Source organism: Carcharhinus amblyrhynchos, chromosome 25 (assembly GCF_965287045.1).
Source record: "Carcharhinus amblyrhynchos chromosome 25, sCarAmb.v2.hapA, whole genome shotgun sequence".
NCBI classification, from domain to species: Eukaryota; Metazoa; Chordata; class Chondrichthyes; order Carcharhiniformes; family Carcharhinidae; genus Carcharhinus; species Carcharhinus amblyrhynchos.
This window is the reverse complement of record NC_137348.1, coordinates 37,635,167-37,649,697: the sequence shown is the minus strand read 5'-3', so window position 1 is coordinate 37,649,697 and position 14,531 is coordinate 37,635,167.

Sequence of the window (14,531 nt, the reverse complement as noted above, 5' to 3'; positions counted from 1 at the left end):
TGTCACACTGAGCATTGTGTCCCTACCCCTCCACCTCCGTGTTGAAGCTGGTCCCTTACAGCCTACATTCAACATTGTAGTTCAATTTACCCAAAGAGACATGGATGTTCTTGACCTTCACATTCCTGTACCAATAGCAGTGCATCTTCCTGGCACACAGTGCTGTGGAGAAAATGTTTTTCTCAATGTTTTCCATAGCAAAAAATGTTTGGGACCATTGAGTAGAGACCTGTTTCCGAAAGCTTGTGGGTTGACTATCAAATAAACTGGTTGGACTCTAACCTGGTGTTGAGACTTCTTACCGGGACCATTGAGGACAGATGTTTCAACTCCATGGATTCTGTAATATTATTACACGTTTGGCCAATCTTAAAATACTCCCTGCATTCTTCCCTTTGAGAAGCATTCTTTGTTTGCATTATATCACATGAACATTGACATTCTGACAAATGTTTCCTGTTTGTGTTCACTCTTGGCATGGTATTTGTTTAGCAGATTGACTGCAGTCATACTAGAAACATAGAATTTAGAAGCAGGAGTAGGCCATTCAGCCCATCAAGTCTGCTCCGCCATTCATTTTGATCATGGCTGATCATCAAATTCAATATCCTCCCTTGATCCCTTAGCCCCAGTAGCTGCGTCTAATTCCTCCTTGATATCAGACAACATTTTGGCCTCAACCACATTCTGTGTCCGCACATTCACCACTGCCTGGGTGAAGAATCTTCTCCACCTCGGTTCTAAAAGGTAGATCTCATCCTCCAACTGTGATCCCTAGTTTTGGACTCCCTCACCAATGGGAACATTGTCTGAATCTAACTGTTCAAATTTTATAAGTTTCTATGAGATCCCCTCACCCTTCTAAACTCCAGGGAATATAACCCTAACCGAGTTAGCCTCTCATCATATGACAGACATGCTATCCCAGGAATCAGCCTATCTTTGTACTGTCAAGTGAGATGGAGAGGAGAAAAGAGAAGCAGATGGAGAACTCTCGTGATCATAGCCAAGACCAGCTGGAGGGAGAACACTTTAAGAAAGCAAATATCTAGATCAGGAGCTGCTAATTTGAAAACCCCAGAGGAAAACTATGCTGAACTGAAGGAAGCCTTAATAAACTTAAGATGACTCTCAGGTGGTAACTAGTTGCTGGTTTGAGCTCAGTTATACTGTGTGGGATGTTGTTTTGGAGTAAGGCACATTTCTGAGTTCAGGAACATAAATTGATGGGAATGGGGTTAATTCCAGGGGTCACTGTTGGTGGGATTTTCCAGTCCCACTGTCAGGAGGGGCTGGAAAATTCAGCTCTTGATGTCCTTTGGTTTTAGCCAATGATTCTTCATCCAATCAATAGCATCTGTTCATATCTGAACACCAGTTTCAGTATCAATTTGAATTAAATGCTTTGACTCCATTAACTTGCGTTGTAACTGACCAATAGTCAGAACTGATACTATCAACTTCCCTGAGGGACTCTGGAATTTCATCTTTATCTTGGTTTCCAACTTTTTGGATGGAATGTGTTTCTTCAATACTTTCTTGCCTTCTATCTCGGCTAAAATAGTTGGATTTTCAGAAAGGCTTGATGGTTCAGTTTTGCCATTTTGGAAGGATTCCAGAGCTGGACAGTCCTTATGTCAATGTTGATCCGGCACACCACAGCTCAAGCATCTCAAAATGATGTGGAGTTTCCCACCTTTTTTTCCCGCTTTGGCTGGCTGTGGTGTGGGTGGACCCATTATACGTGGGCTTACTCAGCTAACGGAATCCTGTGAAGTGTTGGAATTCTGTTGGATCATTGCATGATTCATTACTTGGATTTTGCATAGTGAACTGCTTGCTTGATAATAGATTTCTGTGGTGGGCTTAAATACATTTCGAAGGCCTTGAGAACAATGTCAAGGTTCACAATTGACTTTCCATCTTATGCCTCAGTGACCTGTGACTGGTCCCAGAGTAGAAACAAATAAATTGAGCTGGAGCCATTACTCCCTGTCTTGCAATCCCAATTCCACCTGACACTTGAAGGACTGTTTCCTCCAAACTTTGGCAGAGTCTCCATTGCTGTCAGAATGTCCTGAGCTGATCTTTCTTGTCTGTGTGGCACTTAGCTAGTGGACAGATGTCGAAAGCCTCCCACATTACCTGCGCTGGAATTCTCTGCCCCTGCAATGAATGGACAAGTGCCAAATTCTCCATTCTTGGGGTGGGTATGGATCAGATTGGAGAACTCTGCCCATACTGGTGAGCACTGCCTCACAGCACCAGGGACATGGGTTCAATTCTGGCCTTGGGTGACTGTGTGGAATTTGCATATTGTCCCCATGTCTGTGTGGGTTTCCTGCAGGTGCTCTGGTTTCCTCCCACAGTCCAAAAGATGTGCCCATTAGGTGGATTGGCCATGCTAAATTGCCCCAGGGGATTAGCAGGGTTATGGGAGTGGGGCTGAGGAGGGATTGTGGTTGTTGCAAATTCGATGGGCTGAATGGCCTCCTTCTGCACTTTAGGGATTCTATGACTCTGAAATCTGCTTAACACTGGTTCCTTTGCAAGCCCTTCAAATCTTTTAATGACTGCTTGGGTGGTGCTGGTATTGTCACCTCTTTCCAGTTTGTCATCTCCTGCCATTGGGTCGTAAGTACAAGCTTGCTACCCGATTTCCCCTTCATTCTCTGGTTCTTTAGAAATTCTGATGCATTTGCACATTGCCTCCACTGCTACCATGATGTTCTGAGATAGTGCTCACAGATGGAGGGACTATGCATGGTACTTGGTTAGCAGACAGACTGTAGCTGTGTCTGGTACTTGTTTATTCGTAATACATCTAAACATCTTATGTTTCTCCTGGACATGGTGGGTCCACCTCACTCTGTCTCTCTAACGCATGACTAAGTGATATCAGTGGTACATCATCTCTGACACATTAACAGATGTACCGTACAAAGCAGCCTTTCTGGTTGTATCACAGCTTGGTATGGCTCCTGCTCTGTTCAAGACCGCAAGAAACTACAAAATGTAGCCCACCCATCACACAAACCAGCCTCCCATCCATTAATTCTACACTTCCCGCTGCCTTGGAAAAGCAGCCAGTATAATTAAGGACCCCATGCACCCGGGACATTCTGTCTTCCACCTTCTTCCATACAGAAAAAGGTACAAAATTGAGGTCATGTACCAACTGACATAAGAACAGCTTCTTCCCTGCTGCTGCCAGACTTTGGACTAGACCTATCTCGCATTAAGTTGATCTTTCTCTACTTCCTAGCTATGACTGTTACACTACATTCTGCACTCTCGCATTTTTTCTCTATGAATGGTATGTTCTGTCTGTATAGCACACAAGAAACAATACTTTTCACTGTATACTAATACATGTGACAATAATAAATCAAATCTAAAAAACTATTGCTTCCAAGGCCCAATGCATAGAACAGTACAGCACAAACAGGCCTTTGGCCCACAAGTTGTGCCGATCATATCCATACCTACCAGGCTATCTATAACCCTCAATCCCATTAAATCCCAGGTACTCATCCAGAAGTCTCAAGACCCCAACGAGTTCGCCTCAACCACCACCGGCAGCCAATTCCACTCCCTCACCACCCTCTGAGTGGAAAAACTTACCCCTGACATCTCCTCTGTACCTACTCCCCAACACCCTAAACCTGTGTCCTCTCGTAGTGACCATTTCAGCCCTGGGAAATGACCGTTTCAGCCCTTGTCAGAGATGTTTGAGGAAAGAAATATGAAATGGGTGGAATTTTCTGGCCCTTTCTGCCAGCGGGTTCCCCGGGCACACGGCCAGTCAGCTATGCAAATAGCTGTTGACTTTGGTGAGATGAGGAGACCCCACCAGTGGCCATTGATGAGCTGCTGGAAAACGCACTGGGGATGGTGGGGTGAAAATACCGGCCAGCATTTCTGTGGGGGTGTCTGCCACACCCCTCCAACGCTGTGTTTGCAGTAGTCGGGGGTGCCCAGCCATTGGCAGCAATGGGATCTTCTGGTCTCTCTGCTGTTAATGGGGTGTCACATTATTTTCACCCTCCATCACTGGGGGACCTGTGGCAGGGGTTCATCAGCGGCAGGACTGGAAGATCGCACCGGCAGGAACAGCTGGAAAATCCCACTCTGAAATTCTGCTAAGGGGTCATTTACCTGAAGTTCTGGGCAGGGATTTTCCGAGTCCTCCAGCAGTGGGTATGACCGCGGGTGGGACAGGGAAATTTGGAGAGCGACCAAAAGTGACCACTCCCCAAATGTCCCCACCCTGCCTCCGATGAAGCCCACTGGTGGGACTGGAATATCCCAGTCTCCTCTTCCCCCTGTACAAATGCTGTGAAACCTATGGCGTATTTCCTGTTATTATTTCAGATTTCCAACATTCGTGGTATTTTGGTCTAGGATTGAAGTATGCAGCTCGGCAGATGTCAATGTACCGGGGAGGGAAGTTCAGGCATGACAATGTACCTGAAGGGGCATTTGGAAATGCTCCTGCTTTATTCTATCCCCATTCCTTTTACAGAAGCCATTCAAGCCCCGTGCACGAATGCAATCGAATCTACAGATTGTTCTGTAATTCACATTCAGTGAATTTAAAGCGCAGATTAATAGCTCCAACTCTCACTAATCTGTGTACATACTATGCTTAATGAGTCAGTTTAATATCTCCTTATTCAATAATTATGCGAGTCAGCTATTATAAATGGCTAGAAACTGCCTTAAGCTATGCTGGCAGAGTTAACATAAATCAGTTGCTTCCAGTGTAACTCAGTTTTAGTGCTTTCTCGCACTCTCTTGTTTCAATGTAAATATAAAATATGTATAATGAAAGGCAGGTCAATCCATTACACACGCACACCACAAGAAGGGCACGGTAATGTTTTATTTTAATGGGCTTGAAGAGTAAGCACTGTAACACCAGTTTAGCAGACATTATAAATGCTGCTCTAGATGCTGCATTGCTTATAAATGGGTGTTGATGCCTCTGTGGATCTGTAGAGAAGCATATTAAACAAGAGCATTGATCACAGAACAGCTGAAATACAGCTGTACGGCATTTGTCTTTCACATTAACAAGATCACAGCAGTTAGTTTTCATAGAATCGTGGCAACCCTGCAGTGCAGAAGCTGGCCACTCTGCCCATCGAGCCTGTACCAAATCTTCAACGGAGCATCCCACCCAGACTCTATCCTCATAAAATGATGTACTTACCCCACTAATCTCCACGCACCCTCCCCCACCCTACACATGGCAATATAGCATGGGCAATCTGCCTAACCTGCGCATCTTTGGACAGTGGGAGGAAACAGGACTCCTTGGCCCTGTGAGACAGCGGTGCTAACCACTTTGCCACTCTAACCTAAGCTCAGTCCTCTCAGTACACATGTCAGTGTTAGCTAGTTATAAAGGGATTCTATTTTTAACTGACTCAATCACCAGTCTTTTTTTATATTCGTTCATGGGGCATGTGCGTCACTGGCTGGCCAGCATTTGTTGCCCATTCCTAGTTGCCCTTGGAGGGCAGTTAAGAGTACACCACATTAGCTGTGGCTCTGGAGTCACAGGGAGGCCAGACCAGGTAAGGATGGCGGATTTCTTTCCCTAAAGGACATTAGTGAACCAGATGGTTTTTCTGGCAATTGATAATGGTTTCATGATCATCAGCAGATTATTAATTCAAGATTTTTTTAATTGAATTCAAATTCCACCATCTGCTGTGGCAGGATTCAAACCCAGGCTCCCAGAACATTAGCTGAGTTTCTGGATTAGGAGTCTAGCGAAAATACCACTAGGCCATTGTCTCCTCTAATCCAGCTGGAGAAAATCGCAACAATAATTCTGACTAAGGTTATGACCATTCATACCTCCTATCTGTCCCCAGTCTGTTTTAGCCTCTGTCAGTCTTTTCATACTCTTCTCTGCCTCTCATTTATCTCATTCTGTGCCGCACAAGACACAACTTGAAATGTTGTCAAATCAGATATTCATTACTCAATTATTCTCTTCTCCAGGGTGAACCCTCCTACCTTCTCCAATCTATCGACGTAACTGAAGTCCCCCATCATTGGAGACATTTTTGTGAATCTCTTCCGCACCCTCTCCAATGCCTTGACATTCTTCTTGATGTGGAGCCCAGAACTGGGTGTGATAGTCCAATTGTGGATGAACCAGTCTCTTATGCAGGTTTACCACAACTGCTTCATTTTTGTACTCATGTTATTTATTAGGTGCAGGATACTGTACATTTTATTGACCACTCCTTCAACTTGTACACTCTCATTTAATCATTTTTTTTTGCACATATACAACTAGGTTAGCACAATGGCTAGCACTGCTGCCTCACAGTGCTAGGGACCTGGGTTCAATTCTTGGCTTGGGTCACTGTCTGTGTGGAGTTTGTACATATTATCTCCATGTGTGCGTGGGTTTCCTCCAGGTGCTCCAGTTTCCTCCCACGGTTGAAAGATGCACTGGTTAGGCACATTGACCCAACATGCGCCTGAATGTGGTGACTAGGGGAATTCACAGTAACTTAATTGCAGTGTTAATGTCAGCCTTACTTGTGATTTAATAAATAAACCTTACTTTAAAAACTTTGTCCCTCTGCTCCTGCACCCCATTTGGAATATCCTGAGACTTGTGTGCTCAGAGGCAAGAGTTGTGCCCAGGGTAACACAGGGAAAAGGGCATTAAAGATGGTGTTTCACACACTGCGCTAGAAACCCTGGTCTAATTGACTGGGGTCAAGCGATAGAATTGCATGTGTTGCCATGACCTTCAGATTTGTCATTTGCACACAGGTTTTTTGAATATTTAAACGTGTGTACATACACTGAGGCTGATCCAATAAATTTGTGTATTTAGAACAGGCTTCAAGACAGCGGCACGGTAGCACAGTGGTTAGCACTGCAGCCTCACAGCTCCAGAGACCTGGGTTCGATTCTGGCCTCGGGCACACTGTCTGTATGGAGTGTGCACATTCTCCCTGTGTCTGCATGGGTTTTCTCCACGTGCTCAGGATTCCACCCACAGTCCAAAGATGTACAGGTTAAGCTGATTGGCCATGCTAAATTGACCCTTGGTATCCCAGGATGTGTAGGTTAGCAGGGTAAATACATGGGCCTATAGGCATAGGGCCTGGGGTGGGATTGTTGTCAATGCTGTCATAGAGTTTTACAGCATGGAAACAGGCCCTTCAGCCCAACTTGTCCATGATGTCCTTGTTTTCACATCCCCTAAACTAATCCCAACTGCCCGCATTTGGCCTATATCTCTCAATACCATCGAAATGCTTTTTAAAAGATAAAATTGTGCCCACATCTGCTACTACCTCTGGCAGCTTGTTCCAGACACTCTCCACCCTCTGAAAAAAAATTGCCCCTCTGGACCCTTGTATCCACTTCTCTCACCTTAAACCTATGCCCTCTAGTTTTAGACTCCCCTACCGTTTGGGAAAAGATATAGACTATCTAGTTGATCTGTGCCCCTCATTATTGTATAAACCTTTAAGATCACTTCTCAGCCTCCTACGCTCCAGACAAAAAGTCCCAGTCTACACTGAGATTGAGTAGACTGGGCCTGTGCTCATTGGAGTTTAGAAGGCTGAGGGGAGACCTTAGAGACAAATAAGATAATGAAAGGGCTAGATAGGGTAGAAGCAGAGAGATTATTTCCACTTAGAAAGGAAACAAGAACTAGAAGGCACAGCCTCAAAATAAGGGGGAGTCAACGTAGAACAGAGTTGAGGAGGAACTTCTCCCAGAGGGTAATGAACCTTTGGAATTCTCTGCCCATTGAAGCAGTGGAGGCTACCTCGTTAAATGTGTTTAAGTCAGATTTTTGACCAATAAGGGAATTAAGGGTTTTGGGGAGCAGGCGGGTAAGTGGAACTGAACCACTATCAGATCAGCCATGATCTTATTGAATTGCGGAGCAGGCTCGAGGGACTAGATGGCCTACTCCTGCTCCTATTTATGTTCTTATGTCTCGGACTGAATGGGCCAAAAGTTGTCCTCCTGCACTGTAGGGATTCTATGAACTCAACGTTATGTCAGCTTGTATTACTGGAAACTGGACCAGGACAATACAACTGATTTCTCTGGGAATTTTTGGGGAGATTTCTCTGGGATTAACTATCATGGAAGAAAATTCTGCCTGTATCAAAAATGCAAAATTACCTTTTTAGAAAGATTTGCAGTGATGGAATGTTGCTGATGCTGCCTCTGAGTGACATTCATTCGTGCGTTCAAATTACACTTGTTTCTATCCTGTTCATTTATGTGAACTAATGAAAGGATGGTGTTTACCTAAACTGTTCATGCGTGCTCATCTAATTTAGATAATTAAGGCATTTGTTCTGCTCCCGTTATCCTTTTGAGCCATTAGCGATTGGAGCATTGTTCTCATCCACCCTGTGGGATTTGCCTGATGACATCTGTGTTCTTCTATCTCTTTTTATACTTCTGAACATTCCATGTCTACGCAGAGTTTCCCTTTTATTGTACTTGTTGTTTCAAACACAATTCAAATGGGCAAAGAACTGCTGAAGGGATGGAGGAATTTTGAAATTAGACTCAAACAATCAATTTTCTGCAGGAGTTTGTGTTAGCTTGCCCAATGTCACACTGGAAGCTGGCTCCAAACTGGCTATGCCCTCCCGCAACCCCCCCTCCCCACTTCCAACACCCCCACCCCCACCACCAACCCCCATCTTCACCCCCCCAGTACCACCCCCAGAGCAAATCGATTACCATGAGACGTTTACATTAATTGAGCCCACATCGATGTCCTTCTCAGAGGCTCTTAAAATTAAACTTCTTAAGGAAAAAAACTTAGGCACGGTGTCACAATAGTGAACATTGCTGCCTCATGGCACCGGGGACCTGAGTTCGACTCTGGCCTCGGGTCACTGTCTGTGTGGTGTCTGCACATTCTCCCCGTGTCTGTGTGGGTGTTCTCCCAGGTGCTCAGGTTTCCTCCCACAGTCGAAAGACTTGCAGGTAAGGTTGATTGGCTGTGCTAAATTAACCCCAGTGTCAGGGGGACTAGCGGGGTAAATATGAAGGGTTACGGGAATAAGGCCTGGATGGGATTGTGGTCGGTGCAGGCTCGATAGGCCGAATGGCCTCCTTCTGCACTATACGGATTCTATGATTCTAGCTTTGCAAAGCACATAAATATTAAAACATCTAATTCAGTGAGAAATGGGTCCCTGTACACCAGTGAAGAAAATAAATGATTCTGTACAGGTTTCCAAGTTCTTTCCAGTTATTTCAAATCAGGTGGTGGGTGTGACACTCACATTTTTAACAAACTCATTCAAGCTACATTCCCAAAAATGTTCCAGGTTTTTTAATATAACAAGAAATAGATTTTCTTGCAAAATAATTACATTTCTAACCTGCTGCCCGGCAGTGTTGGTTCAACAGGGGTTTTATCGTTGCTAATATGAAGATGAGCCTAAGGGAGAATCTGAACAAAATATCCAACATCACAAATTTAAACATTGTTTGCATCGAGATTACTGATTATGTCCCAAACCTCTGGTTTCCTCCCACAGTCTGAAAGACATGCTGGTTAGATGCACTGGCCATACTAAATTCTCCCTCAGTGTACCCAAACGGTGTGTGGTGACGAGGGGATTTCACGTAACTTCATTGCAGTGTTAACAACTTTAACAACTAAACTTTAAGCCAAAGCAGCAGCGGTCTAGACTATTGTTAAGACATAGAACATAGAAAAACTACAGCACAAACAGGCCCTTCGGCCCACAAGTTGCATCGAACATGTCCCTACTAGGCTTGTCTATGACCCTCTATCTTACTAAGTCCCCTGACACTGGGGTTAATAAGGGACTTACTAAGTCCCATGTACTTATCCAAAAGTCTCTTAAGACCCTATTGAATCTGATAAGGTCCAATATGCTCCTTCTCTTTTAGAATGCCTTATCTCTCTCTTTCAATGCCAAAAGAACTGATTGGGGCCTGTGTTCATTGTCCATTTCAAGGCTTTAATTCTCGGGGGCTAAAATTGGGAGCAGATGTGGGAATGTGGCAGCGACATTATGAACCAACCCCATGTTTCATTAAATCTACTCACTACCAAACCCGCCATGGATGAGGGCATCAAATCCCACTCTTTAAATCACAGTACCCTCCAAGCAAAATTGCAACATTGAGGTGTAATCTGATTTTGAAGAGCTACAGATGGAGGCATCCCCACCTGCTGTGTTGTTGCTTCAGAGTTTCATAAATGCGCCGCTTTTAAACGTCTCCATTTGAATTGCTTTTAATCAACGTAAAGCAATGTCATAAGGGAGGAGTGGAACACATTTATAAATGCGCACATACATAACCCATTTAATAACCTTTACTTCTACTGGGTCATTCGATGGAACTTGATGTCCAATGACACAGCACAGTTATATGTCAGTATGTGTTACATAGTTAATACTTCACAAATAGCAGGAAGGGCTAAAATACATCATCAATTTTGTTCACTCTAATGCGTGTTGACAAATGCATGGGACAAAGTGGCAAAAGGTGTCAGCGACCCAGGGATCGTTTTTTTCAAATTGGTAAATTAACTGAAAGAGAGTAGCGTTGAATCCATTTATTTCACTTATTCCTCAACGCCAATGTCAACTGTTCCATTATCCATCACTGAGGAGACCTGGAGCTCCTTCACTTGGCAGTGGAGGGTTGAGAGATTTGGCGAGCTCTCTGACAGGACTGTGAATGATCACGTTGATAGGAGTTATGTTAATAGAGGCAGAAAATGTACTTGTGCCTCTCGTTTGCTGTCCAGATCAAGTGATGTATGAGACCAGCAAACTGACCCCAGCACTCCGAATCGCTCATCTTCTCTTGATGTTGGCTGTAGCTCAGTTGGTAGCAGCTGTGCCTCTGGATGCCATAGATCTGAGTGCCAGTGCCTTAAGCATGGCATTTAGTGGGTTGCCAACCCTTCAGGATTAGTCTGAAGTCTCCAAGAATTGAAGACAAATCTCCAGAACTGTTGCTCTGTGTAGCTAAAAGAGAAAATCCTGGAAAATCTCAGACCAGGAGAGTAAAGAACTGACATTTTGAGTCCGCATGACCCTTTGTCAAAGCTAAAAGGCGTAGAAAGTGGGAGATATTTATACTGCAGGGTGGGGGAATGAAAGATGAGTCATAGCCATAAAAACATGGGAAGAGGCTAATGGTAGTCCAGAGAGAGAATAGAAGGTGTGAATGGCCAAATGGGAGAGAAATCAGGGGGTAAACTGTGACATGAAGATGTGGGGGGAGATGGGTAGGAGAGAGGAAAAATTGAGAAAGGGAAAAGGGAAGCAAAGGGGAAGAAAAAGTAAGAAAAGGAGGGATAAAATAGGGAGAAAGAGTTCCCCCCCTCCCCCCCCCCCCCTCAACATTCACTCCTCCTATTCTCTGGGCTGCCATTAGCAGCCTTTCTCCTTGGTTTTGTGGCTATGACTCATCTTTCATTTCATTCCCTCCCCCTGCAGTATAAATATCTCCCACTTTCTACACCTTTTTAGCTTTGACAAAGGGTCACCTGGACTCAAAACACCAGCTCTTCTCTCTCCTTAGAGGCTGCCAGACCTGCTGAGATTTTCCAGCATTTTCTCTTTTGGTTTCAGATTCCAGCATCTGCACTAACTTGCTTTTATCCAGTATTCCTCTGCACAACCCTGGAGAGAAATCATCAGATCATTTTTAAAAAAGATGGTTGCTTGTTTTTTTAACATTTTCTTTGATCATTTCTCTTCACCACCAGATATAAATATCTTGGCCTGTAACTGGGGTAATTTGGGTGGTATGCCAAAGGTGATTTGAGGAATATCCCTCCCTTGGAAATTCCCACAGAAATTTTCACAGCAATTCCAGGGAAGTTTAAATTTGCGATGGGAGGTTGGGAACCATGTGAAAATTAAATTTGACTAGTGAAACTCCAGATGGTTCTGACTATATTGTAGCGATAGCTATACAGAAAATTTAAAAGAATTAAAACCGACTTAGAATTGTAGAATCCCTACGGTGCAGAAGGAGGCCATTTGACTCATCGAGCCTGCACTGCCAACAATCCCATCTATGCCTGACCCCTGTAACCCCACATATTTATCCCATTAATCTCCCTAACCTACGCATCCCAGGACACTAAGTGGCCATTTAGCATGGCCAATGAGCTTAACCCGCACATCTTTGAACTGTGGGAGGAAACCAGAGCACCCGGAGGAAATCCATGCAGACGTGGGGAGAACATGCAAACTCCACATAGACATTAATCCAAGCCAGGAATTAGACCCGGGTCCCTGGAGCTGTGAGGCAACAGTGTTAACCACTGCCATCCATTTTCTAGCTTCTGGTTCACCATTATATTGACCACCCCCAATCCCCGCACAAGACCCTGAACCTTGCGACAACCTCCCAGCTTCCCTTTGTCTTACCTCTTCTCACTAGATCCCACCCCCACCCCCCACAAGTCACCCACAGACTCCCATGGGACCAGCCTGACCCTGTCGCTGATCCCCCGTCACCACATGGGCCTTCCCACTTCCACCCAACAACTCCCCATGACCCCTGACGAGCACAAACCACCACAAGACACCCTGGCACCCCTCCATCCTGATAAAGAACCTCCTGACTGACACCTCCAAAACACAAAACAGAGGGCCCTATTTTACCATTTTGATCCTCAGTGCTGGGTGGACATGAAACTGGAAGTGTTGCAGATCTGAATTTTAGATGTGTTATAGGCGCTCCCATATGCACTCTTCCTTAAAAGATCAGCAAGTCCGAATCACATTGCAGAAGCCTGTGGGTAGGGCTTAATTCACGCAAAATCCTGCAGCTCCAATCGGTGCCTCCAACTGCGCACACGCAGAAAAAAAAAATAGAATGTTGCTCCCGGTCACATCGCTCTTGGGCCAGATAATGCGCCCCCCCCCCCCCCCCCCCCCCCCCCCCCGGCCCCCATAGACATTGCTCCACCCCCACAGCATTACTGACCCCCTTATTCACCCACCCAGACCAATCATGGTCCCTTCTCCCCCTTGCATCCCACCAATCTCAGGCAAAGTGGCAGCGGGGCCCCTCCTTGCACCCCACTGATCTCGGGCAGAGTGACAACAGGCCCTCCCTTCCCCCTCACTGATCTCAGGCAGTGGCAGCGGACCCCTCCTCCACTGATCTTAGGCAGAGTAGCACCAGGCACCCCTCCCCCTCATTGATCTCTGGTAAAGTGGCAACAGACCCCCTCCCCACTCACTGATCTCAGGCAGAGTGACAGTGGATGCCCCCTCCCCCTCCTCTGCTCTCAGGCTGAGTAGCAGTGGACCCCCCCCCCCCCCAACTTTGCCTCCTTGCCCCCCACTGATCTTGAGCAGAGAGCCACCAGAGGTTAGGTACTTACCACCTCACTAACTGGAGCGCTCGAATCAGACTCCTATGGAGCATGTCTGTCTCACGCTGATTCTGGACGGGCGAATGTGTTGGTAAAGTTGGGCATGCAGGCCATTAAGTCGATTGAAATGCATTTAAATGGTCGTTGTGCCCATTTCAATCACAGCCATTTTTGGGCCTTGGTAAAGGGGGAACCAACATGAAGGTGGGCACAGATCACACTACCCTCCTCACACCCAAGTTTTCGTGCCCAAAAAGGGGCTCGATGCAATGGTAAAATTGGGCCCATAGTATCCTACATTAGATGTGTTTCCACAATTGGGCAGAACTTGCTAAACAATTCTGATTGCGTTTAGCTTGATACCAACAACCAATTTAAGATTATCAGTCAGACTCAGAGTGGCTCACTTACTGGTACTGGAGGCTATATGTATTTACACACAGGGACCTGCCCTTTTCAGATAGAAGGAGCATGTACACACATTTTGTCTTTTCAGCTGAACGAAAGCTTGGGGGACAGCCAATCCTTGATTCATTCCTCAGGGCAACATCTTGATCTTTCAGAGTCTTCTGCCTGACTTGACATTTAATTGTTCCCTGGTGTATTTTCTATGGCAATCCCTCTCCTAATCAGAGCTCTCTTGCCAACCAGCAGCACTCCTTTCTCATGCAGTATAAGTTGTTCCATTTATAATTTTTTTTATGGCTTTTCCTGATGAGTGCATGACAAAAAAGCTTTGACGATATGTCTCTTTCTTTTGGCAATATTCAAGTTCACTACAATTGAATGATTATTTGATACAAGTTGAGATTGTTAATGGTTAAAGCATAGAGATTTCAGTACGCACAACTTCCTGATTTCTCTCTCCTTGTGTCTACAAAACAACAATGATTACAATTGATGTTTGATTCGCTTTATTATTGTGGCATGTATTAACATACAGTGAAAAACATTGTTTCTTGTGCACTGTACAAAGCAAACCATATATAGGGATGAAAAGGAGAGAGTGCAGAATGTAGTGTTACAGTCATAGCTCGGGTGTTGGGAAAGATCAACTTGATGTGAGATAGATTCATTCAAAAGCCTGATGGCAATAAGGAAGAAACTGTTCTTGAGTCAGTTGGTA